The following is a 24,117-nucleotide window of genomic DNA, read 5'->3' as shown; positions in this document are numbered from 1 at the left end:
TCTTCTAGCTGAAGGTACGGATGGCTCCGTAGCACAGGTTGCTACTGTGCTAGTGTAAAAGCAGTGTGAAAAAAAAATCTGGCCTGCTGGACAGAAAAACTTTTACTTCAGAGCTAATACAGATTACCTTGGTTTTAGCCCTAAAGTTTAAAATCTGTTTCCCAGAAGTTGTCTGCCACTAATTGCCAAATTGCAGAGCAAGAGGATTCACATGGGGAATGATGTAAAATACTATGTGAGGTGTATTTGGTCATTTGAATTAAATAATCCGCAGACATTTGCCCCCAAGTAATAGAAGTGCTTGCACACCCAGAGAAAGCTCAAAGTGCTGCTATACCTGCGCTAGGCCAATATACAGAGGTCTTGCAGATAGGGTATGCTGATGCTGCGGCAGGAATAGCTGCCCAGAAACCTGCTGCCTAAGGCCCTGTTCTTGCCTTTGCCAGCAATGCTTCTCTTTCCCTTTCCAACGCGAACCGCTTTTCTGCAGGCAAGAACCTGGTAACCGCCATCGCGGCAGCAAGGCATCCTATCTCATCCTTGGCACTGGCCCAGATAAAGCCTCTCTTTTGGAAAGAGGCCACCTTCCTCTGATACAAGGGCAAGATTTTGCAAGGCAGCAAGCCTTAGGATAGTGGACGTAAGTCAGCTCTCACTGGATTGTAAAACTTCCCCAGGTGCTTTTGAAAATACAAAATATTTGGGCTGAATTCATTGAGTTTGAGTTCCAGGTCTCTGAACCAGGGCTGTGGGGAAAGCCCAGAGGCACCAAGGTTTGGGGGATGCAGATGAGCTTGGTATGAGCCGTGGTGCTTAGGAAAGTGACCTATGTGGGTCTGAGTTCTTAAGATAGAAGTATTTTGTGAAAAATCTTGCTCTCTGCCTGAGGTCACATCAGTCTTGCTGCTGGCCATAGTGGGGCAAGGAACAAATCTGCTGGTTTCTGTTGGGCGAGTTGAGACACAAACTGTGCTCACCCTGTTTCACTGACAGCTCTTAAGAAACACAGAAAGTTTCACTAGCAGTGACTGAAACGTCCTCAGTCTTGTGTCTGACATGAAGCTGGAAATAAACTCTAAATTTGCCTGTACTCGGAACTGAAGACCCTGTGTTCATGTTAGGTGTTTTCCCTAGATAAAAGAGGGGAAAAAAGGAGGCAAATCTGTCTCAATCGAACTTTTTTTCCTCTTAGAAAGTCCTTCAAAGCCTTTTCAGGGGCACTATCAGAGGAGATGAATTACAGATCATGCCTGTGCATCCAGTAAAGGGAATGGTTGTAGAAATTCCTCTAATTACATATAATTAATTGGTTTTGAAATGAAATTACCTGGAATTTCAGTGAGTGACTCTGAGAAGGATTACTGGCTGAGAAGGAGGAGTAGCCTGTTGGAATGAGATAGATACATGGAAGTAATTACGGCAATAGTTAGCTTTAAGAATTATGATACTAGAATAAATGAGGACAGTTTATGTCAATGCATGCAGAGTTTTCCATTTAACTCCTGCGCTGCAGGTACTGTGTTCTGACAGCTCTGGAGTGACAGGAGCCCGTTCAGCATCCTTGGGGGAAAAGGCTAAACGGCGTGTGCTGAGGCGAGGCTGGAAGACATCAATTTTCTGTATTTTTAATGTTAAGTGATACAAGCAGAACTCTACTTGCCTGTCCTTTCCCCAAGCATTTGAATCTGTCAGGTGGTTTAATTCATTCATAAATGCTCTCTGGACTGCACAGTCATGCCAAATATGCAGCTGTCTGGGTAAAGAGGTACAAACAAGGTGTGCCTGATTCCTGTATGCAGTTACTATAACAAGTGCAAACACGCACTAGGAATTTGAATACACGCATGAACAGACATCCAGATTAACAAAGAATTTCTGAATTCAGAGACCTGATTTGAGCAACAAGTCATGGCATCTGTACATGTAAATTGTGTGTGCCATTGCACATGAATTTCAAAACTCTATTTCTAAGGAATACAGGTATTTCTATGTATTAGACCACAAAGCTTATCTGAGTTCCCCTTTTTAACCATAGTGATGAGATCACTGGAAAAAGAGTTACTCACTGTTCATCACCCTTCCTCATTTTGAATGCCCATGTGTTAAACATCATGCAGTGCTTGGTTCAGAGCTTGGATATCTAGGAAAAACAAGACCCAGAGATGGAGATGACAGAACAAGGGAACTCACAACCTGTGGACCCATCTCTTACATGCCAACCACAAAGAGATGGGAAAAATACAGAATCCAGCTCCTGAGCTCCAGGAGCCTCCAGCCTCAAGGGATGGAGGTCATCAGTCTGAGAAGGACACTTATTCTTCTTCATGTCATCCGGACCCTTGCCACTGTAAGCAGCAGCAGCAGGATAAAGCTTTAAAATGATGAAATGATGAAAGCAGTGGAGAGCTGTCTAATAATGTCTGTGCTCACCAGCCTCCATTCAGTCAGTCCCCTTGCGGCTCTGCCCTCTTTTTGGGTTCTTGCGTTTCAGACGGTATCAGTATATGCATCTTTCCTCATGCTCTTCCTTTGTAGACAGAGGGAAACAAAAGTACATTGACCTCTGTGGGCTACCAGAACCTGAGCACTTGCTGGTGGCCAGCCTTGAGCTGTCTGGCTACAAACTCATCTGTCACAGGAAGCATCAGCGCTTACTGCTTTCAGATGCACTTTAAAAATACCTGCAAAGGCACACTGGCCCCTGTCACACTGTCACAAGGATGGACAGTGTGAGGCCACTGAGAGCCCGGTCCTTGCTGTGTGTTTCCCATTCAGCTGTTGTTTGAGTTCCGAGGTGGTTGCATTTAGCATCAGTGTTGTCTCTGCTCCTCTTCTCTAGCAGGAGTCACCTTTTCAGTTATTACTGTGCTCTTCTGAAGAGGAAATGCTGTTGCCTTTTTTAGAGCTTTTAAAGAATCATATTTTTCAAAATAACTTCTAGAAACCTACCTTGGAAAATTACATTTAATGAGCAGGTGCTCACCGCCACCAGGCAGCTGAAGCAATGGAAAAAAGGCAAACTACATTTAGCTACTTAAAGTCTGCAAAAAAAGATTGAAAAAAGACATGGAGCACAAATAATTTGTCTTTTTGCAAGGTTACATGCAACACAAACAAGTTCACTGAATTGGTTTACCACATCAGTCAACAAACAGCTGTGTCAGCAGAAACGTGGGAGCAGTGTGTGCTGGGCTGGGTGGAAGAACACCCTGAGCTGACAAAAAAAGGGGACGAAGACTGACATGGACCTGAGCCTTCAGAGAGCAGAGTACCTTTGGGGGCAGAACCAGTAGTTTCTTCACTATTCCCTTTTTCCTTGTCACTTTGCTCATGTAGAAGCAGCCTGGGGACACTGGATGTGACCCTACTGTAGCTAAACTGCGTGGAAGGTATATGAATGCATCTGGTTTTATATTCTGTTATTTCTTTGCATGCTTTTATGGATGTTCTTGCTATCTTTAAAGCCCCCCTTCACTTTCAGTCCACTGTGAGCACAGGTATCAGTGCAGACTGTGGCACTGTGACAAAGTGTAAGTGCTGTAGTCCCCCCCACCCTTGCTACAGTGACACTCGGTTTGCAACGTGTTATGTTGATTGGTGTATGGAGAGCATCCCTCCTGCACCCGTGGCCAGGGTGGCACATGAGCGGATGGGAGCAGGGTCATATGCAGATCGTGTTTTGGGGATTGTCTTTCTCCTTCTGCTCTTGAAGTGCTTTACAGCTCTTGCTACCATAAGTGCAGGGCAGGGTAAAATCTCCATAGGGCTGACAAGCCTATACAGCATTAAACCAATGCTGAGGACCAGTCACCACTAGCAGAACCACAGGGGAGAGGAGCTGCTGTTGCCCAGAAGTGTATTGTGGCTACCTGCAAGTGACAGCTCTATAGGGCTTGTCGAGGTGAGTGGGACACCAACGAGAGTGCAACAGGTAATCAGTGCTTGACAGATGGACAGGACTTGCTTCCCTTCCACTCCACCACAGCACGCAGCCAGGGTTTCTCAAGAGGTTTCTTGCACCTCCTTGGTGTTTTGGCAATGAGCACAGGGGCTCTGAGCAGCCCAGCTAGTTTGTGCAGGTAGTTGTGATGTTTGTTATATTTTCTGGAGGTTTCCCATCTTTTCTTTGGAGATGACTGACTGTTTGTCATAGCACATGCCTGGCCTGAAACCAGCACAGCACTTGTTTGTTATGAGCTGTTGGGTCTCCTGTGCTTGTCACAGAGCCGTCAGCTCTACCTGGAGGGGAGATGAAGCCAGGTGCCACTGGGAGCGAGAGTGGTGCAAGGTGCTGCTGTGCACCACGGGGTCCTGCTTCTCCCCAGGCTGTGCATGATGCTCTGGTGGGCTCCATCCAGGTGGGACATCAGTCAGCTTCAGCCATGCAGGAAGATTTATATGAGTTAGAAACCTATGTCTTCCCAAGGCAGCGAAGCTGTGAGCCTCAGCCAGATGCAGAGCGTGCTGAGCTGTGATGGTGAGACATGCAACACCTTTTGAAGGATTTTGAATGGTCTCTGATAGGTCACCCTCTGCACCAGCAGCCCAGCCAATTCTGAAAAAAAAAAATCTGTTTTGTTCTTACTAACTCCATCAGAACTCATAAAAAAAAAATGTTGTCCTCAGAACCAGTAGCCAAATTTCTGCCTATTTACGTCTCATGTTGGAGACTGGGTAATTTGGGGAGATTAGGGCAGTAAACAGAGTTGTAAACAGAATAAACCTGGATAGCATTGCAAAGGGCAGCCCTGTTAAATGTTGTTCTTAGTGTAATTTGTGTGTGGTTTCATTTAGTTTATAGAGTCGGTGCAGCGATTGGATACGCTGGATGAGATAATTGGAAAATGCCTTACTCACCAGGATGTCTTCAAGGTTTAACTCTAAGCTTAAATTCACTTACAGTTCCAGCCAAACACTTAGGCCTGGGTTTTAAGTCTGTGTGTAAATCAGGGCTGTTTCTCTAGCACAGGAGCAGAATTAACGTTTTGGTGCCCTGGCTAGGTGTGCAGGAGGGATCCTGCCTGCACCGGTCGGGCTGGGATTCAGCAGACCCTCCTGGCAGCACTGCGCATGGAAGCTGCCACAGCTATGAAGTAATGGTTTGGTTCTCAGGCTATTTTTGAAGCTAGAAATGTGAGTGTAACCAACGCTTCAGCATTTTCCCACACCTTTCATGTGACACAGGACTGTGCCCAGTCATAGGACTCTGTCCCTAGGACTTAAAAATTGTCACAGTTTCACTTCCCTCATGGGTTTTTTTTCCTTCCATTCTGGAGGCAGCAGAGTTGGTTCCCTTTGCTGCCTCGATAGCTGCCTGGGGAACTGCCTGGTACAGCTCCTTTCCCAAAAATTACTTTCTTTGGGAGATTCTCACCAATTTTGAACTGGTTTTGCAGGCAGATAGTGCCCTTTTCAGTCTCACACTGGCTGTTCTGTATCTTGAAACACAGAACCAACTCTTGGGGCAGAAAAAGGAACTTTACAGGTTGTTTTATACATAATTTCCACCTTAATGCAGTTAAGATCAACATTTAAAAACAATCAACTGTACAGCAAGTCACATCTTTATAATGAAATGGTTAAAGAAAACCAAACCCCAGCTATTGCATGCAACCCTTGCCCATCCACAGCTTTAGGATGGATTGCTACCTGGTCCTTTTCAATTCTTGTCCCCTGTTGCTGCATGAAGGGGGGAAACTGCCTGGCAAAGGTACGCAGAGAAATTAGCTGTACAGAAAATGCTTCAGTTATACATAGGAACCCCAAAGTACCCAGGGAAGTGCTGATTCTCCAATCTGCTTCAATTACAGTCAGTCTAGGGATTGGTGTGACACTAGTCATTAAAAATGCTCAATCAGCTATGCAAGTTTTAAGTTGATGGTATTCCTTTAATTCTAATGTACTATTAGAATGTTAATTAAAAAAGCATACCAAAATGAAATACTCCTTCGACAACCAAGAACCTGTCATTTGTGTGAAAACCCTGGATTATAAACTGCTTCTTCTACTTTTGCTGCCAAATATGCAAACTAAATTGCACAATTTCAGGGATGCAGTTGAGCCACTTTGTGTTTTTCTTTCTCTAACTGAGAAGAAACATTTTCTTCCATCTGAGAGGGAGTCATTTGTTTTTCTTGCCGTGTAACATGTATGGGCTCTCATCAAAGCTAATACAATAACTTTTCCACCATTTGTTATCTCACTTTATCATGACATTGTGATTTTTCTAAGACAAGGATTGTTTGTTCGCTTTTTTCCTTACTGTAATTTCTTAGTTATTTTTCTAAATAAAAGAAAGTGAAGTTCAGCAAGAAAAGCAGTGATTGCAGTTGTGAGCCATACTGAGACTTATTCCCATCCCTGCTCAGGCGTGAGAATGTTCTCAGCCAGTGGGACTGTTCACATCCAACCTTTTCTCTTCCTTAGTTGTCAAATACCCAAATCGTTTACCTGAGCTTCATCCATAGATTGCACAATCAATTATTGCTTTATGACAGATATTGGGTTGCTTTCTCATTTCTTAGTGCCTTTTTTTTTTAATTGCAAGATTATCAAATGCTGGATAATGTTTCACCAGTGTTGTGGTATACCCCAGGAGAAAGGGACAGGATGGCTTTTAGAAACCTCCCTCAGTAAATCCTTAAATTCCTGTGCCTGCAACTCTCAGAGGCAAATAGGACATACTGGTCTCAGTTGCAGGGGTAGGAGAAAGCAGGTTAGCATAGAAGATGGGTATGTTGTTGGGAGTGTTTACACTGTCATAGAAAGCTTTAAAATATTTTTAGAGCATTTAAAATCTGATAGGCTTTTGATAGCTTATATGTTATTCATAGGAATCAGAATAGTTCGGATGTTCAGTCACAGTCCCTTTATAGGCAAATTGTGCAAATAGCTCAGTGGTCACCCTAAGTGTCCAAGCCTTCTTTCACAAGTGGGGCATCCAGTTTCCCATATATATTACCTCTGCAGAGGTTGGTAATTTTTCCATTATCTACCACTTTACTGTCCTTGTTAAATTGTCACTCTGGATTTTTGTTTTGTTTTATACTCCCAAAGTCACACCAAATATTTCAGGACTGTGCAATAGCAAACGAGATGAAGGGCCCATATTGACCATTGCAGGTGCCGTTCCAGCCTGGGCTGAGCGCAGCTCTTCCAGCTCCTAGCCATCCCAGCAAGATATTTTACCTCAGCCCACGTAAAGGTGTAAAACATTTGCCTGTCTTACTGATGATGACGACCTCAGTGTATTCGTCCCCTAAACGCTTTAACAAGTAAAAGAGGAAAATTATTCAGAATCCTTCAACACTTAAGGTTAGAAGGGACCTCTGGGGGTCCCTGGGTTTGATACAGGATTGACATTAGTTTGATCTGAATATAGAAAAGGGCTGTGAGTGCTTACATGAAATGTTTCTCTCTTGGGGCTTATCTCACGATCTTTTGAAGTCAGCGCAGAGGCTCCCTTTGACATTGAGTGGCAGCTCTAGAATCCTTGTGGTGACATGCATGTCCCCAAACTTTGGAGTCCTAACAATTAGGCAGCTGGTGCGAGCTCCTGGAAGAGACACAGATATCTCCAGGGCTGCTTCCACCAGTCCTGAGGGACATGGTGATGTGAGTGACCTGTTGCAGGTCCCTGTCTCTCTGCACCAGCTTTTGGGAGAGCCTTTGTGACCCACTCAATGCTTTGAGATGTTCAGGTAAGAGGTAGGTAAGAGGGACCTTTACTTTGGTGAGAAGGTCCAGGTGCCTGACTCTGTGCTGAAATCGGTTCATATGTTCTTACTCATTTCAGAAGAACTGTTAAGAGGGATTTTAGTCTGCGGTAAAACAAACGACTTGTGAGTCCACTACAACTCTTAAGGATTTGCTGAGGCTCAGCGCCCAAGTGTCATTTCACAGTGAGGGTTTTCCTGCTGTTAGACTTATGCTGCACTGCTTGAGTGCGAGTGGAGAAGAGCTCAGCCAGCAGGATTTAAGCCCAGAAGCTGAAAGCATTAGGCTGTTACCATAATGTGGACTTACTTGCTCTCAAAATGTGTTTATAGGCAAGAATTTGGGAGTTTCCAGGGAATCCACAAAGAAAATGGAGGGGCAGCATCTGTGACACACCATGAAGTGAGACCACAGCAGTGGAAAGCAGCTGGATTGAACTTTCTAAGACTCCTTTCTACAGCAAGGAAAATCAGGGGTTAAGAAAGCTGTACTATTTTTGCAGGCACTATTCAGCCCCCACCACAAATGTTATGATGTTGAAAAGAAAATCCAGTGCAGAATGGTAAAAGTAATCTCTTGCACTGATTTAGAGTTTTATGACCAAACTCTTTTGCAGGGAAAAGCTTGCTTTCAGGGCAAAATAATCAAGATTTGTGTTCAAAGTCGAAAGAACAGACAAAAAGAAAAACCTTTTGATTAATCAGCATTCTCTGTGTGTTTCGGGGTTTGCTGCCCATGTCCCTGTGGCAGGTCTGCATTGCCCTTTGCCCTCTGTGCTGCTTCTTATCATCAAGTGCTCCAAAAAAGAGGCAGTTGACATGGCCTGCCGAGCTGCAGAAGTGCCAGCAGGATGGGTGGCAGCACAGCTCTCCTCCGCATAGTCCCCGCACCCGTCCTGAGGTGTAGGGTTCCTGTGGCTCACACGCAGAGTAAGTCACATTGTGGTGTAAGGGGATGGCTCTGCGCCGGCCGGGCCGGCTGAGCTCCCTGCGGCAGGGGCGGCATGCACGTTCGGAAGATGGTGTTGCCGCCATCTCGCCTGCAGCACTCCAGGGCAGCTGTGGCAGAGGCCACCTGCCTTGGCTGTGCTCTGGATCCTGGAGCTGCTCTGCGCCCTGAGTTGAGCTCTGTGTTGCTGTTGCTCTAGAGCAATTGCAAGTCACCTGGTTAAACACTAGAGATTTGGGAGCCTCTATGATAGCAGCACAGGGTACCCCAAAGTAGCATTTCTGGATCCAAAAGTGTTATCTTCCTGCAGCCCAATATCTCTGCATGGTGAAAAGTGAGGTCTGGCGTACTCATCTGCCAACGAAGGCTTTATTCATAGTCCTTTCTAATCTGAAAATATTGGGACAACACAGAATCTTAATGTGTTTGCATGTCTAGACCGCCAGACTAGGGAAGTGTTAGAGCCAGGCCTATTTCCATTAAAGCTGGTGCCAAAACCTCTTCTTGACTAATGCATGACAGGAATTACCCCTCACCCCTGAAACACAACTGCATCTGGCAGGAGCAGAGGCAGCCTGGCACCTCGTGGGCAGAGCAGTGGTGTCACAGCCCTGTGCTTCACCAGATGCTGGACTTGAAAACCTGCCCTGGTTTGCAGCCAAATTCTCCACCTCAGCCTGGTGTCATTTTTCAAGGACATTCAGTGGAGAAAGAAGAAACATTGTATTGCAAGATAGTGGCAGATGCTTCTGGGGCTGCAGTGCTTGTAACATTGCTTCTGGTGTCCAGAGCCTTGCCGCAGACCTCTCACACATAATCATCTTGTAAAGCTGATGTGGAGCTCCTGACAGGCTCCTAATCTGTCCTGACATGCACACAGATGCTCAGCTGAGTGTCATTTCCTGCTCTAAGGAGCCCAGATTGTTCCCGACTGGCCCTTGGGTTTGAGCAATTGGTTTAATTTTTCTCTCTCATTTCCCTTGCCTAAGGGAACTGTGCTTCAGCCCCCTTCTGTAAATCTTATCATGTGGCATATGAAATACACTCAGCAGGGTCAAGGGCTTTATTTATTAACTGAACTCCTGCTGTGTTTAGCGATGCTGCAGCACAGGAGGTTTGCTTGGGGTGCGTTGCTGCTCTGAACTCTGGTTAGATGCATGCAGCTCCTTCCACAAGCACGCGTCTTCTGCAAGCGCTCGGCGTGGTGCCAGTGGGAGCACAAGGAAAGAGTCTCTGCTGCTGGTGGAAGGCATTAAGGGCTCCAGCCCATCATTGCTGAACCCAAACAAGGTTTAGGCTGAGTGAAGAGCAAGGTGCAGCTCCTTTTTGGGTTGCTTGCTTCTGCTTTCATGCCCAGGACAGCTCAGGGCTTGCCGAGAGAAAAACTACCACGAGAGCCACGGCTGCAGTGCAGGCAGGCAGAGCGGGGCTGCAGCAGCAGATGTTTTGGGACAGCTGTGCCTGCTTGCCTTTCAGAAGGGAACACTCCACTTGGAGTCCTTTCTGAAGCAATTTGAGGTTAATTAGCAACTTCTGGCTTCACTATCTAGCTGGTCTGTTTATCTTTTGTCTGAGCGAGTTCTCTTCGCTTCCTGTTGTTGTTCCTTCTTCCTGAGCAAAGAGGGGCTGTGCAGACACCCTGCTCTGCCACGCGCAGGGACTTGCCAGCCTGGGCAGACTCCTGCTGCCACCTCCTACCCGCTCCCAGATGTGCAGGCTGGTCCTTGCCTTCTGAAATGTCTCTCCTTACCCATCCGACCCTTTAATTTTGCTTCTGCATAAAGGAGGCCCGTTGCAATGTGAGGTGATGGAGGCCAGAAGCACCGTGCTGGGCACAGCAGTTAGGAGGAGAGAGCTCGGAAAGCCACAGCCAGCTGTGCCAGCTAAGAGGTCTAACCTCCCACAGGCTACCATGAAGGACAAGCACAGCGGACCATCCTGGTTGGGACCAGCCCTTCACACTGCCCGGTGCTGGGCTGCCTGGGGCCCTCAGCACATTGCCGCAGCCTGTCGGTGGGTGCTGGAGTGGAGAGACGACATCTGAGCAGCCCTTGGCCGCTCCTCAGAGCCCAGCTGTTAACGCCTATGGAAGCAATCTAAATACCAGCTCATGGGCTCCAGCTAAGCCTTGGGGTCACCCCTGCTTTGCAGCAGGCATGCACCAGCCGTAAATATAGGCCACTGTGTTACTAATGCACCCACCATAAATGTTTTATGTAACCTCATAAACTTCGAGTAGCTGTAATCTTATAAAGCCTGTGGCCTTTGCTGGACTGGCATTTTAGGCAAGAGGCTTGGAAGAGCCGGGCCGTCTGTGGTGGTAATGAGCTTCTCATCCTTTCAGAAAGAATAGTCTCTTGGTGGCCCTCCCCGTGAAGTCTCATGTGCTGAAGACTGCATGGGATTTTCCTAACTTGCATGTCAGCGAGGATATCTAGTGGTGCGGCAGGCAGAACCCAGAGTGGAACTACTGGATATGACCCTTAATTTCATCCATCAAACTGCTGCCATGGTAGGACGGGTGAAACAATGGATACCAAGCAAGGAAAGATCATCTGTACGCAGAGCAATTATGCAGTCTATAATCAAACCCCAGATCCATGCAAACCCAGAGGTGCTTCTGAACACAGCTGTTTATTTGAGGTTGAATTAAGCTTTTCCCTTCTGTCTGTGAGAGTGGACTGCCTGGAAGCCCTCTGCCGGCTGGGTGGCAGAAAGTACCACCAAAGACGTGCCAGGCACTGTTTTTGCAGGGACTGTTTCTTATCTCTTAACACCTTCATTTCTCTGTCTTGATCCTTTCTGAACTCTCTTCACAGAGGACTTGACCCCTCCTTCCTACCTCCCCATTCTCCGCCACAGGGTAACCCAAGCCCTGCAGCGATGGTTATTGCAGGAAGACCTCCACCAGACTCGGCTCCCTCCCTCTCATGGGAGACCCTGCCTCCCTCTCAGCCCTCTCATCTTGGAAATCCTTCCTGCGCTCCTCCTGCTTGTCCAGCTCAGCACGCGGGCAGATGGTTTCTGTTGCAGCTGTTGGACCACAGCTGCATTGCTGAGCCTCGGGACAGCCGAACGGTAGCTCTCCCTGCATCCTCCCCACTCAGCACTGCACCCAGCCTGCTCCTGCCCCATTCTCGGCGCAACCGCTTTGCGGTGATGGAGCACACTGCCAGCAGTGGCATGATGGGTCAGACTCTTCTCTCCTTCATGCCAGGAATTTTAACACCAGTTCTGCCAGCACAAGGGAATTGGGCAGCTCAAGCAACACGCATGGTGCAAAACTTTCCCATTACTTCTCAGTGGGTGAAGTTTTCACCCCAACTTTCAAGTTTAACCTTTGAGTGATTCTGCTGGGTGTTCAGGTCTCTTGCTTTCATGCCTCACATAGTGACCACAGCAACACGGGGCCATGGCCCTTATGGGAAAACTTGCCATTCCTCCTGGCTGTTGGAGCACATGCCCAGGGATTGCCTTCCCAAGGGCCTAAAATGTACTTGGGGTAATAACACCACAATAAGAAGATAACAAAGGAAGAGCAGTGCCACTGGAAAGGACTCTCCCTTCATGCAGGGACTGGGCAGAAAGCAATTTTGGAAATACCCAGTGAGAGATGTGCATGGACGTGTACCTCCCAGTATCGGATGGTTTGTTCCTGTAGCCAGTCATCTGGTCACACAGAAGAGAAGGTGTCTGTCTGGAAATCTCATTTTCACACTCCCACTGTCTGAGTTTTCAATTCAAATACTGCCCCAAACATGCATCTGCTTTCCCTTCCATTTTTTGGCTCTTACTTCTTGCTTTTCCCCCCACCCCTATTTGAAGTATTTTTCTGGACTAAGTAAGGTATTCAGCCAGGAATAGTCGGGGTTCCTTGGTTCCTGAAATACCTGCCTGGCCCCAGGCTGCTTTGCCAGCCACCAGTCCTGCACCCACCATCCTGCCAGCTGGCCCAGCCTGGGCCACTTGCTGCTTGTATGGAGCCCAAATCATATAGATCCCTCTGCCAGGATGAACCCAGGGTTTGAGTTTTAGCCTGCGGGTCCTTACCAAACCACTTTTCTTGGAAATCCAGCTCATGAGAAACATGTGCAAATGCTTTCCAGCTTTCCAGCCTCCAACTTTCCCCCGTTAGCCTCAGGCTTTCAGCAGCAGGCAGTGCCCATCTCTGCCCGTCCTGTGTTTCGTGGGCTCCCCCGAGAGCTGGGGCCTCTCCTTTGTGGGAAGAGCCACTGAGCAGTGTTTTCTGTGTGTTTGGTGAGCAGGTGAGAGACACCAGTGCTCGTTCTCCCCACTGCCAGCTTGGCTCTAGGATGGCTGTGCTTTGAACACTGTGTCGAATGTGCTCTGATTTCAATGGGATTTCATTTCCACTCATAGTGGTTCACATGGTGCAGCTCAGCTTCTGGGCTCAGCCTCGCGCAGTGCAGCTCTGTGCCAAAGAGTTTGTATTCTGCAGAGAAGAGCCAACTCTGAACAGTACGTGGGTCTGATATCATTGCAACCGATCTTGGCCCCATGCATGGGAGAAACAAGTCTTGGCAGAGAACTGTCCTTTGCTCCTCTATTTTCCTCCCGCCTGCTGACCCTCTCCCGGAGGGCTGCACCAGGGACCGGCTCCCCATGCCAGGTGGCTTCTGGGGCTGATGGAGACCTCTCCCTCCATGAGACGATTCCTGGACCTCCTGACAAACCCTCTGGTCTTGTTTGAACCCTACAGCCTGTTCTCTCTGATCACTGTGTGCAGAGCTCCCCTGAGTCCCCAGATCCATTTGTCCTCTCTCCAGAAATGCCCAAGCTTATACACGAGCCAGGGCAGCAGCTTGAGCTCTTTTTGGGGAAGGGGCTGGAGGCCCATGGAGTGGGATGCCACCTTCTGCATCCGGGCCCTGCCTTTTCCAGCCCCCCGATGTGTGCAGAGCATCTCCTGTGCCCAGGCTGTGTTAACCCTTCTGCCTGTGGCCAGGAGGGGAGGGTGGAGGAGGTGACTGAGGAAGTCTTGTCACAGCTCAGAGGTAGGAGCTTCCTTCCTCCTCCTCTCTTTGGAGGTGGGAGGTTTGTACTGTGAGCTGTTGGTCTCCTCCACCCCACCATGTTTTGGCTCTGAGGAGGCACTGGGTGGATAGTCAAGGTGAGACTCAGCTCTTCAAGGAGGTTTCCTCCGCTGGAGCCTTTCCAGGCCAAGGAGTCAGAGGTGCCTCCGGCCATCAGTACATGGTGAGGGGAGCTCTGCTGTGGGTGTAAAGCTGGCCCTGACTCAGCAGGGTGGTGGAAATCAGGACATGCAATGGAGCCAGGTCAGGGGAAGGGCTCCAGCCCACCTCTTCTGGTCAGTGCCTCTGAGAGCAATGATCAAATTGCTGAGAGGAAAACTGGAGAGGAGTCAGTGTGGTCCCTTGAGGACTGAGCCCATTTTAACCCTTAGATGTGACTGAATGAAGTCTGGGGCTCTTTATGGGAGGTCACGGACTGATTGTGCTGTTTCTCCTTGCTCTTCCCTTCTTCCAAGTCATTAATGGGAGAGACTATGAGCCTTGCCATAGCCCCAGCCCATCTGCCAAGTGTGGAAACTCCTCTAGTGCTCTCTCAGTTGCACCTGTAGACCATTAGCAGAAATAAAACAGATGGTAGACAACAAGATTTGAGAACTGTGGTGATGCACAGGGCAGGCCAGACCCCTGCCCATCCTGCCACCACTGGGTCTGCAGGCAGGTGGGAACATCCTCTGGAGACAGACCAGGCGTCAAGGACATGCGGGGTCAGGATCTGAATTTGGAGATGACACATTTGCAGCTGTTTCTGATTGCATTGGTATAACTCATGGCTGGGAAAATCCCTGTTAATTGGTGGAAATTAGGATCAAGTGGATTAAGAATGGGAATGCTAACATGCCAAGATAAGCCATTCTTTTCCTGAACGTTCAAGTATGCACTGGACAGAGTAGGAAAAGCAGTTTACAGGTGGGGACGCGTAAATCTTCCAGACTTCATGTGTGAGACAGGATTCACAGACACTGAGCCTTGCCTCACCTTGCCCATCGCCACACTCCCTGCCAGCAGTGCCTGCCAGGATGTCACACTGGCACAGGCTGGCAGCAAGAGCCTGGACATCTGACTGCAGGTAAACGCCACGCTGTCTTGGTGTGCATCACTTCTTCTCCTCTGAAATAGCTGTGCGTGTACCACTGTGGGAGCTCCTGAATGTGTAAGCCACTCGTTGCAAGCTTTGCCTACACGACGCTGACTCTGACTACAAAGTATGAGTATTTAGCCAGTCAGATTTGTTTCCGTTCCCATGCTGCTGTTGTAGTTATCTTGGTGCAGGTCAAAAGGCACAGTGCCATGATTTGCAAAAAGCCCAATGACTTTACATTTCATTCTTGGTGGGAGGGTGGATGCCCCATGTAGAGGTGTGGGGAAAATAAACAGAGCAAAGCTGAGAGGAGCAAATGCAGGTGGGCATCTGAGACACCAAGACCTCGCCCTGGGGCTTCACCCAGCAACTGCTACCTATGATTAACAGTCCGTATCAATCTCAATATCATGAAAGTCACCCAGACCGTGAAATCCCCATGTTCGGTGTGGAAATACGGCATTTGATGCATTTTTGTTTGAAATGCGTTAAATCTGCGTTAGAGGGGCCACGGGGAGTGTTTGGGCCTCGGCAGCCAGGAGAAATTGTGCCGTCTCGCTTCCTTGCAGAGCAGGGCGCACGGATCCAGCGGTTCCTAACAGCTCATCCATGACAAACTGCAAAAATCGCAGAGATGTTTGCCACGGTCAGCCTGTGAAATCAGCCTCCTCTCTAGGAATGAGAAGCCTCCGTAGCTGCGACCCAGGGCTGCCCGGCTGGCTGCGGCTTCCCTGCCAGAGAGCAGCTCCCAGCAGTGGCCAGGCAGGCAGGGAGGCAAGGCAGGGCTGCACAGCCTCCAGTGTGCAAGAGATGGGAAAGCAGAGTGAAAACAGTAGTTTGATGCCCCACTCCGTTAACCTGGCAATGGCATACATGGTGAGAAGGGGGTTTAAGCACCCATGGCCTTTCATTCATGAGCTTTGTGCAGCATGGGCTGTAAAGCCACTCTTTGGGTGAGACTCTCCACTGGCAAGTATGATGTGTTTTAGCAGCCAGATCGCCCTGGGATGTCCCCAACCATTCCAGTCGTCCCTCGGGATCCCTGCTTGCACCTGCAGCCTGAGGGGAAGCGGTGAAGCCTGTGCTGTCGCGCCAGAGGAGCTGCTTGTCGCTGTGGCAGGGCTCAGGGTCTGCCCTGGGTTTCCTACAGCTCAGCCGCTTGCAGCTACGATTCAACAAACGTGCTGATTGATAACTCTCTGGAGTGCATTTTCCCATCCTTTCCACATAATGTCCCAAACTCAGCTCTCCCTTTGACAGTTCCCACTTGCGGAGCAAAGATGGGGGGTTTTGTCCAAAAAAGGGGCACATCAGAGAGGCCAGAAGCGGATCCCTCGCTGAGCACAGGGGCCTGGCAGCATTTGTTTGTGCGAGGTAGAGTTCTCACGCTCTAAATATACAATCTGTGATAAGGGAAGGGAAAAAGCCCAGCATGGAAATATTCCTTCTGTAAGAGAAATAATTTGCTGCTGCTAAAAATATATGTTCATATTATTCCTGCCTTCGTCTCTAGCTTGATGGGAGAGAGTGCACGCAGGCTGCCCTCAGGGGACTCAGCTCCGCGGCACAGACCCCAGGCACTCGCAAAGGCTGTGCGTCCGCTGGGGCTGGAGGGATCGCAAGGGGGAGGGAAGGGGCTTCTCGTCTTCGCACTGGTTTATCATCCCCATCTCTTTCTCAGGGCAGTAAAACCATGATACGGGGTTACCCTGAAGGTCGTAGGAAGTAACCTCTAAGCAGGTGCTGACAGTGGGAAAGGAAAGTGATCCGCAGCGTTCCCAGAGCAGCTGGGAGCCCGTTCCCAGCCCTGGCTGCACAAAGAAGCAGGAACGGCTTTGTTCGAGGGGGACGCATGTTCGGATCGGTGGGATATGTGTAATCCCTTCCTGTCTCATCTGCAAGTGTCCCAGGCCTGGTGCTTCCTTCCCTGATTGCTGCTCCCGGAACCCTGGATCCTCATTCACAAGTGCTTCCGTGCCCGTGGGCGAGCGGAGCCCAGCCGACCTGAGCGGCGCCCCTCGGGGCAGCACCGGATTTCCCAGGGACAGCCCCCGGGCCAGGAGACAGAGCCTGCCCAGAGAACCCTGCCTGCCCTGCCCGCCTTGCCTCTGCTCTGCGGTACCGAGTGAGAAATGAACAGCATTTGCTGCTGCCATGGCCTTGGCTGGCAGAGCCTAACCAGTCTTGAAGCTGGTTAGGAACATCTCTGTGAAGTCATTCCTGTTAGAAACAGGAGACATCTTTGGCATTTTCTTGCAGATCTGTCTCTGGACCGTGGTAGGTGGACGCAGTGTCTGCTCAGGAGCAGGTTGTATCCTCTATCTTGAGAATATGGTCAAGGAGCTGACCTGGCAGAAGGCAGCCTGGCTACTGTGGAGCTGTCAGTAATGACAGAACTTAAGCCCTAGCAGACCTTGCTGCAGTTTTTGTAAATCATATATTGCCTTAGCATTGCTTTTTTTTTGATTGCCAGAGAACTCCTGCCCCATTTGTGGCCCAATATCTGTCCCCAGAGCATCCCCTGACCATTATTTGTGAAGTTGCATGAATTTCCCCAGGTAAGTGATCATGATGGGAGGTGGTAACAGCATAGTTTCAGTTCAGGATCCAGCAGCTGGACCACTTGGCAGGGAAAACATCACTGTAAAACCTGAGAGATGCCTTTTTTTTAGTGCATCCTAATTCAGACAACCTTTTTGAAGCTCAAACATACCCTTAAGGATCAGGCACGTTCATAGGCAAGATCATAACGAAGGTTATTTCAAGAAGGTAATGAGAAGAATCTTTGCTGATCAAACGTGCTCCAGAAAGCCCTTTGCAAGCTGTGTGCTGGTCACTGAACATGGTTTTGAAGCATTGCTTGCTTTGTCGGGTGAGCTGATGAAGGGCAGCATCCATGACTCGTGCTGGCTGGGCTACAAACCTTGCCCAGTCTGTGCTCCATCTGGCTAATGTTGGTTTTGGAAGTCTCTTGCAAAGCCTGGAGGAGAGCTGAAAGGGATTCTCTTCTAGATTTGCTTAAGGTAAATGTGACATTGGTGGAAGTGCTGGCTTACAGCCCAGAGGCGCAGGAAGCCTTGTTTGGTGGTGCAGAGCGTGTTGCACCCTGGCATGTCCCCATTTCCCCCCAGCATCACCCAGTTGTGAGGGTGATGGGGAGGGATAGCTGTCATGCATGGGCATGGTGGGGCAGCAAGCAGGCTTTGCCAGGAGTTTGTAGAGGAAATGTATGTCCGTGAGGTATGAGCTGGATGCTCTAATCACTATGGTTGGAGCTACAGCAATAGCACAGCATGTTTCAGCTCAGGTTAAGGACTGGCAGAAATGCCAGACATCAACCCCAGAGCAGACCTGGTGTCAAGCTGCTCTGGATTCGTCTCCGTCTGGACTTTGGGGGATGGTTTTGTGAGGACATTTCACTTGACAGGCCTGTTTGTGCGGCACTGGCTGGGTGAGTCAGCCTCGTATCGACCTTCACAGGGAGCTGCAGGTTTCCTTCTGGCCTCAGTGGAGCCTCCAGGACTCTGCCTCCGCCCCGATGGGGCGTTTGCTCCCCGTGGGCTGCCTGATGTCCATCCTGGCACCATGTCAGGAATGTGTGTGTGCTGGGCAGGCCCGGCAGGGTGGGGGAATTGCCACCGAAAGAAAGGGAAAAGCTGCCTCCTTCTTCTTCCTGCTTCAGACCCTCTCCCATTTCAATCGCTGGGAAAGGCAGGGTTCGGCCCAGCTCAAGGTTATGTCCTTCTGCTGTCTGGCCCTGGGCCAGTAAGCGTGAGAGCGAGCTAGACACAATAACAAGTATGTCAAACACAGGATCACTTCCCTGCAGACCCAGGCAAGTGTGCAAGCAGGGCTGAGAAGGGATTAGCAGAACAGGACTAGCGGTAGGTCTAAAGCATGTCAAAGCTATTAAATAGCTTTTTTTTTGCCAGGTATTCTTCCAAAAAAGGGACCCTCCTACCTCTGCACGACCAAGTTTTGGTGTGCAGAAGTTCTGCCCTGTCAGCAATTCTGCTGCTCGCTGGAATGAGGTGAAATTGGGTGATTTTGCAGAGCCTGGGCGCAGCCTGCTTTAAGCCAAGGAAACAAAAGGGGTGGCTGGGCCTTCTGCTCAGCCCTTGATTTAGGCAACCAAACACTGGTGATGGCCCATTCTCCTGCTTCCATCCTCAAGCCCAGGCAGGATTTGTCTTTTGGATGTGTTGGCTTAATGCAATGGTTGGTCCTTGGTAAGAGCCTTGAGGACCCGACCCAATGGTCACACACTTTGAGCTTTGCTTTTTGCAAATGTGCAAAAAAGGTGGAGGGAGAAGAAAGCAGTGGGTGCTCAGATAGCCTAGACCCATACCCATCTGCCAGCTGGCCAGCAGGGCCAGGAGACTGCAAATGTGTGGAAAACACAAACATCTTCTGCAGAGAAGCGCCATGCTTTTCTGACAGTTCAATGCATGTTTGTCTTTCATTGCTACTTGCTTTCCTGCCTCACCTCCCCTGCTAAGTGGAGACTGGGAGCCCATGGCTGGTGGTGCCCTCAGCACATGGCAGAGACACACTGCCACAGAGAGCATGTGGGCCTGGGAGAGCAATGGCTTCACAGCTGGGAAATGGGGGACGCAACACATCCAGGTTGACAGGAGAAGCTGTGCCAGAGCCAGGCCTGGTCTTCTGAGCCCTGCCTTAGTGTCTAAGCCTTACAGTGGTGCTGAGGGTTATGCCTTTGGGGGAAGGTCCTGGCAGGTTTTGAGTAGGCACCTGCAGCCATGCCTGGCATTCCACCGTGCCTGGACAGCCCAAGGAGGCAGCATGTGCCCTTGCTTTCAGCGGAGGAGAGGCTGAGCCAGGGCCCATCAATCCATGGTCAGCGTCTGGTAAGCTGCCACGACCCGCAGGGCAATCCCATCTCATTTGCTCCTTGAAAGCTTTTTCAGACCAGTGGGTCAATCAAAAGACCCTGGTGAAGTCAGTCTGGCTGCATCACAGGCCAAACCCTCTGGAGCCATGGCTCCCGCAGGTGTAGTGCCCCGTCTCATGCGTTTCCCACCATCACGCCGCTGTGAAGGAGCTGCTCCAGCTGGTGCTCCAGCTGGTGCGTGGGGTTTGAACCCAGGGCCACAGCCAGGAGCACTTGGCACGTCCGTCCTACCTGCCTGCGAGTAACTCTGTGCCACTTGGATGTGATTCAAGCTGCAGCAGCACTGTGTTGTGGAGCAGCCCCGGCTATGACAACTTAGATTCCAGTAGTAGAAACCTGGGGATGCATGGGGTCGGCTTGCCTGCCAGTAACTCTGGCCTGCGGTTACCTTGGTGGGACCCAGGCAGAGCAGGGTTAATGCCAGCGAAGTGTCCCTATGCAATGGCCTTTTTATCTGATGCGATCCAGCGCATTTCCTGGTGGAGTGGTTTGCATCCGGTCCTTAAGGCTGCTTGGCAGCAGAGCAGAGAGGAAGGCTGGAAGTAAACACAGGCACTCTTGGATCAGTAGCTGGGAAAAGCAGCGAGAAGCTGCATGGGATTGCCGTCTCCAAAACCTCCTTGTTTCCCTGCCTCACAGACAAATGGCTTCCTGCCAGGGACAGCACACACTGCGAGGCACCGTGGCAGCACTGTCCCAGCCCGCTCCCCCGGCACTGCACGGCACGGCACGGCTGCCAGCCCTGGCTGCAGCAGGCGCTCTGCCTCTCAGGGGGATTTCCAGCCACTCACGTGGATCAGGGACTTAAAGTGGTTTTGAGCTTTGTGAGTTTTGCGTGCCTGACACCATGAAAGCCTGCAGAAAAATCCTGGGGCTGTATGAACTTAAAGTATTGATCTGTTTTGGATCAAGAGTACTGAACTGCACTGGAGCAGCAACAGCCACATCCATTGTGCCAGGGACAGGGAGATCTGCTATGTCGAATACCTGCCATCGAGTCCTCTCTTAGCACTCAGGCTATTTCACCTTGGGTGTACAGTTGGTCCCAGCTGGGGGGGTGATGGGGATTTTGGTTGCTAAAGCCCTAATTTCTGAGCTTTCTCCTTTGAACCAGATACTGGCTTGAGCATGTCCTGGGGTTTCCTCAAATGAACAAAAGAAACGTGTTTCTAGATCCCTGCCTCTCTGGGGTTGGGTAGGAAGACATCGTTTTGAGCGACTCAGAGCTGAGTCATGAAAGAGGACTTGACTCTCCCGCAGCTAACCAGGCAATGAGAGCAAGACCCTGTCCCTAGAACTCATGTTGAACAGCAGCACTGAGCTGGAGGTGAGCAGCTGAGGTGGAGATGTCAGTGTTTGGTTTGGGTAGATGATGGCACAGTCATGCTATTGTGGACTCACCAGTAGTCCTTTTCAAGCTTTTCCTCTTTTCTAATTCCCAACAAAAAGCAGTGCTTTTCATGGCTTCTCCTTGGATTTGGACAAATGTAAATATACAAACTCCAATGTTGACAGGAGATCAGAGATTTTCTTCCAGATATGAGACAGCTACAGAAATGTCCAACATAGAGTAAGGAACAGGAGGTTGCTTGAGTCCACTCTGCTGAGTATGTCTGCCAGGAGGGTTTCCCAAACAATGAAACCATTCACCTGTTTCTGCTGTTCTTTATCCTGTACACTTAAAAAAAGGGGGAAAGAGAAGAATAAAGATAGAAGGTTTGAGGATCTTCTTAACATCTGTTTTAGATGATATATCTAGTGTTTGGTTACAGAAATAAATAATCCATCACGTGGAGCCACAGCTGAGGCTTGGGGTCTGAACATCTCTGCACTTCACTCCAGTCTGTGCAGAAAAGCAGAAAAGCAGCCACTTGAGCTAATTCAACAGAAATACCCTTAGTTTCTCATGGAGGTGTGAAATAAAAAGGAGCATATTTCCTCAGCCTGAGCTTCCCACTATAAGGTCAGTAATCACAAAATGCACCAGACTGGAGGGTACTGGGAGCCCAGTCACAGCATCTTCCATGTCACAGGCTTGTTCTGAAGCCTCTCTGTACCTGTGAATGGAAATCAATACTGACTTCACAGGTTTGTAATGTAGTCACTGCCAGCCATGCGAAAGGCAGCCTTTATCCTGGCAGTAAGTTTGCCTTAGATTCCCACTGGGGCCTCATTTGAATTTCATGTCTCAGTGCAGAAGGGCAGTTGGCTGATTTCATGTTCCCACTGTCTCAGCTCTTCTCATCTCTTTATATCCATGGACTTTCCTGGATTTTCCCTGGAAGCAGAGTCTGACCTGCTGCTTTCCCTTTTCTGACATGCCATTTCTGCTTCAACCAACCACTAGATGTATGAACAACCAGTTCACATTTTTGTGTGAATGTGCTGGCAGCCTGGAGATGAAGGGGCTGTGCTCACCTCAACTATTGCAGGGCACTGCAGGTACCGCGGGCCATGCTGATGGACACTGACACTGGCCATCATTGTCATACAAAGACTAGCACTTGAGCCATCAAGACTATTTGAAAATCCATGTCCCATACAGATGATGTGCTGGCTGCTGAGTTGGGCACTCTCTCCAGTTACTAGTCAAAGAAGGGATGGGCTCATTTTTGCTGTCCTGCAGAAGGCCAAGTCAAGCTGAGCTCCTTGCTCACCCTCATAGGATGTAAGATTTTGGCTTTGCTGTTGGTATGTGCAACATCTGTAGGAAGGGGGTTGATTCCTCATCACGTGAAGTTCTTGAGCCAAGATAGGATGCATCTTGCTCCATCACAGCTTGCTGACTGGATGCTGGTACCTCTCGCCGTGCTTTGATCTGTGCTGAGCAGGATCCATTCAGCTTGTTATTGATCCCCAGTTCTTCAGTCAGCCTGGGGGAGTGTCCAAGAAGCCTTTGCTCAAACACACAAACCAAAAGCCATTAGTAGAAAAGCTTTTTGTCCTTAAATATCAAGGCTTCTGTGTTTATTTAGAAAGAGTGAAAGGCTCTGCTTCTCCAACAGATCTACAGCGCTATGCTACTGAGAGTTTCCCTTCAGTTTAGCATCATGGCAGGAGTGTTTGGAGGAACCAGTCTGACCCCAGACATGCCCATGTGTCTCCCAGATGAGAGGCAGCTGCAGGACGCCGTGGCGGAGAGAGCAGCATCCCTTTCAGACTGAAACAGCATGCTCAGCATCCTTGCATTTCAGAGGAAAATTCAGGCCTTTCCCTGTGTTTCTGCTCCAGCCATACCCTCTGCTTTCCCAGCAGTCTGCCCAAACCCAAGCCCAAGCCTTGCTCGGGTCTGTCTCTGACTTCCTACCACTCCCACTTCTTCCTCTGAGGCCCATGTAGTCCCAACTGAGTGGATGTTCACAGGAGATCTTGCCAGGCTCATGGATCAAAATAAAATATTTGGAGACTTAGGTTTTTCATGAGCATGTTCCCTGAATCTGTTCACAAGAGGAGCCAAGTCCCTGTGCCGAACAGCCTCCTCCTTGTTGCAACATGCACATGCTTGCCTTCATATTTGCATGTCTGAATCCTTACTGACACCTCAGTGAGGCACAGCACTGCACATCTGCCTGGGAACTGGAAAGGGGACGGTGGAGCCTACACTTTGGGGAGCAATGTGAAAGCATGTATTGCATTTTTGGGTGAAGGCAGGACGTTGCACTTCCTTTGATGGGAAAATGAGTGTCAAAGCCTCTCTCAGCCCGTGCGCTTGGGTTCCTGCCTTGCTGTGGATTCCTGTCTCTGTACATCGGTGCTGGAAGAGCCTCCTGGCTGGAAAATAGTTCTTGACAGGAGCAGTGAAGAGAGCTGGATGCCTCCCGTGGCAGCGCCAAGGGAATCTGCAGCACTTAAAGCCTCTCGCACTCCTTTCACAGTTCATGCCCCTGTTGATGGGAGCTGGGGCTGGGGGAGGTCCAAGACAACACAGCTGTGGATAAGCAGCATTAGCCAGTGCCCAGTCAGTTAGTTGTTTTGCCAAGTGTTTGCAACAGGGATTGAACTTTCCTTCTCGGCTGAGTGCTATGAACCGGCTTGGGGTGCAGTAACTTCTGATGTGGCTCTAGCAGCAGCCCTTGGAGGGTCTCAAGCTGCTTTCTTGCCACTGGTTAATGAGGTCTCTCCATGCCCTTGAAAAGCAACCAGTTTCCTATAGCTACTGGTAGAGCTAGGGAAACTGAGGCATGTGGGGGTAAAGTGATGGCTCTGTGCCCTGTAAGGTGGCAGGGGTACTCTTATGTGTCTCTTGGCTGCCCTTAGCTGTTAGACCCAAGTTACTTAGTCAGTGTGTGACCTTTACTGCTTTGTATAAACATCACTGTGACTATAATGTGTCATCAGGCTCCAGTTGTTCCCTGAACTTGTGTCTGACTTCTCCTGAGGAATCTGATTATGTTTTTCTACCCAACATG

General features: G+C 49.4%; 1 protein-coding gene across 15 annotated transcripts in view; it reads left to right on the top strand.

Moving 5' to 3' along the window:
• The window catches only part of EXD3 (exonuclease 3'-5' domain containing 3), a 295,908-nt gene that overhangs the window by 189,757 nt on the left and 82,034 nt on the right, over nt 1-24,117 (top strand). The window lies entirely within an intron of this gene.

This window comes from Accipiter gentilis, chromosome 29, assembly GCF_929443795.1.
Source record: "Accipiter gentilis chromosome 29, bAccGen1.1, whole genome shotgun sequence".
Taxonomy (NCBI): Eukaryota; Metazoa; Chordata; class Aves; order Accipitriformes; family Accipitridae; genus Astur; species Astur gentilis.
This window is presented reverse-complemented; position numbering and strand designations above follow the sequence as displayed.